Source organism: Octopus bimaculoides, chromosome 20 (genome assembly GCF_001194135.2).
Source record: "Octopus bimaculoides isolate UCB-OBI-ISO-001 chromosome 20, ASM119413v2, whole genome shotgun sequence".
NCBI lineage: Eukaryota > Metazoa > Mollusca > Cephalopoda > Octopoda > Octopodidae > Octopus > Octopus bimaculoides.
This window is the reverse complement of record NC_069000.1, coordinates 45,144,473-45,147,954: the sequence shown is the minus strand read 5'-3', so window position 1 is coordinate 45,147,954 and position 3,482 is coordinate 45,144,473.

The following is a 3,482-nucleotide window of genomic DNA, read 5'->3' as shown; positions in this document are numbered from 1 at the left end:
ATATATATATATATATATATATATATATATATATAAAGATATATATATATATATAGTGACACGAAGTTTGCGTGTTCCAGTTGTCTGTATGTTCACACTTTTCCCTTGTCTTTTAGCACTGAAAGTAGAGAAATTGATATGATGTTGTCAGCTCACATGGTCAAATCGTAAAGAAAGCATACTAAGTGTACAATTTTAACATAATAAAAGGATAAAGTGTACAAAACAAAAATGAGTACTCATGCAACTGATAAGAATTCATACGAAACTTAAGTTCTTTCATATGGATGCGTGATACAGTCGCGTGATCTGACAGTCCTACCACGCGCACCACGCGTCTATATAAGAGGATCTCTCAAAGCAAATGCCGCAGTATTCACCGTTCTAACAAAACATCCGCTTTGAGTTGGATATAAACATTGCCTTTTGGCATTAGTACTGGTTACAGCGCAATTATTATATATAGATATATACACATATTCGCACATATTTATATGTACAGTCACACACACCCACACATACACAGACATATATGTATGTATATATGTATACATTCATATACATGTGTGTGTGTGTGTGTGTGTGTGTGTGTGTGTGTGTGTGTGTGTGTGTGTGTGTGTGTGTGTGTGTGTGTGTGTGTGTGTGTGTGTGTGTGTGTGTGTGTGTGTGTATACATACATTCATAGGTAGATAGACACTTTCATATATGTATATATTCACGTGTGTGTATGTGTTTGTGTGTGTGTGCATATAAGTACATGATAGATAGATACATACATATATATGTGTATATATGTTTGCATATATGTACGTATTATGAGTATTTGCGTTTCAGTATGCGCGTGCGTTTGTCTGTCTGTTTGTCAGTTTGTGTGTTCTTATTCCTGTAGTCTCCCATGTTCCGGTTTTGTATAATATCCTGGCTGGTCTATTCACATCAGCCTTGCATCAATGAACTCGCATTTTCGCACGCGATCTCTTCATCCGTCGTATATTTCATAAACGATTATATGAAACTGCAGCAAAGAATATTTTTTGCTTCAACATTCTAGATTATACTGTGTTCATAATATTCTGTATTATGGTTCATTATTCGACTTCGCTACTCTTTTAACTTACAAACATATTGACGACTCAGTGAAGGAATACTCTCCGTCTCTGGATCTAAACGAATGTGCGTTATGGTTCCATTTTATCTTCAATGTATCTTGCGTAAGTCTCGTGTAATTCTTTTGAATAAAATCAGAATGTTATAGTTGCTTTGTATATCACAACCTTAGAGATATAAGATACTATAAGAGGTAAGTTTTAAAGTTCACTTTGGTTCTTAAGAGCTGGATTTATTTTTAATTATGATATATCTACTAAAACGATGGTATCCAGGCAACTGTAGCTCACCATAACACTGTTCTACTTAAATAACTGCTAATATTTATCTGCTTCAAAAGAATTTTTACTTAACATGAACAGAAGATTTTTATCAACGTTAAAGGTTACATTCATTTGATCAGAACAAAATTGTTTTTTTTCTTCTTGTTCTACCATTAGACGTTAAGTCTCAATTATATACTACTTTCTTTTTAAAGCCACTCCTTTTTAGTTCATCGTTATAATAAGTGATAACAGACAAGGTTGAAAATATCCTTGTTAGAGAATAATTTGTTAATTCTTCTACTTTTACCATCAACAATCTTCTAAATTATGCCTAGGAGGTAAGTATGTATTTGCTTTCAATATTGGCGGCGTTATAGTTAAATATACTGCGATATCTAGAAAGTTAACTATTCTTAGATCGGCGCTAATGCTGATATACATGCCTAGAAGATCTTTTCTAAAGTTATTAATCTGGTGATCATTCAGGTTATAGGAAACTGATAAAATATCGATTCGGTTCAATAAAAAATTTTGATAAAGTTTGATTTATAAAAATATCTGAGATAAAATGCGCGCGCGCATGTGTGTGTGTGTGATAAAGATAAAACATGTGTATGTGCATGTGTATGCGTGCGTGCGTGTGTGTATACATACATATACATGTACATATATACACATATATATGTGTATGTATACATGTATATATATATATATATGATTATATGTACACGTGCTAAATATGTATATGTGTGTGCGTGTGTATATATATATATATATTTCTGTTTGTTGTTTACACACACGTCTTCATCTTTTTTTTTTTTTTTGTAAATTCCAACTATATATATATATACACATATATAACTATATATATATACATATATATATATATGAACTTCATATATATGTATGCATATGTATATGCGTATATATGTATATATATACACATAAATATGTATAGACAGACAGACAGACAGACAGACAGACAGATAGATAGATAGATAGATAGATAGATAGATAGATAGACAGATAGATAGACAGACAGATAGATAGATAGATAGATAGATAGATAGATAGATAGATAGATAGATAGACAGACAGACAGACAGATAGATAGATAGATAGATAGATAGATAGATAGATAGATAGATAGATAGATAGATAGATAGATAGATATTCTCGACCGCAGTCTCTGTCACACAACATATTTTTAAAGTTATAGATTACGGAAGGACGCGTCGATCAATTACATTTTTTATGAATGTTTTCCTAACCTTCATTTAGTATTTCTCGTATAACAGTGATATACCAATGACATATTACACCGTGTTTGGAAACCAAGTTTGAACACTCACCTCTCACAAGATTTTTAGTTTTGGGGCAGAAAATATCATGTGACGTCATGACTGGTCGCGAAGGTAGACATACTGTGATGTGACATCTGCCTGAAGCTGGTTTTTTCTATGTCGGCACTGCAGCACATCTGGCATGGGTGTTGTAGCCGTCTCGGGAAAAACAAGACCGACAACACCTATGGTACTAATCAGCAGTCCTTGTAGTATATAGGGAACAATGTAGTAATAGGAGTCCTACAGAAGTATAAACATAACAAAGGTGTAAGCCAGGTGAACTTAGACATCGTGGCTAATGAAAAGAAAATGCGTTTAAACACAGACGGTTAATATATAAAGTACTAGAAGGAATAAACATGGTAAATTATATTTGAATATATGGTAATTTTTCATATCAACTTGTGTACAATATTACCTGGCGTGTGTTATACACTTTGTCACATATCCAAAATAGATGGAAATTTCAATAAGATCAACGCCACCATACAACTCACAATTTGACAATAAGAATTGTTAATTATTCGATTATAAATCGAAGTGTGTCAGGAATGGAGAAGGTAAATCAAGTCTACGTATGTTTCCAAGCTAAACTTAACATGCCTTACGTAACTCGCAACACATACAGATACAGTCTAACTTTATTGAGGCCTAATTACCTGCGGTTGTTTACATTGTGGTCGGAAACATATGTAGCTTTAATTTACTTTCTCCATTCTGTACACTCTTTGAGATATATATATATATATATATATATATATA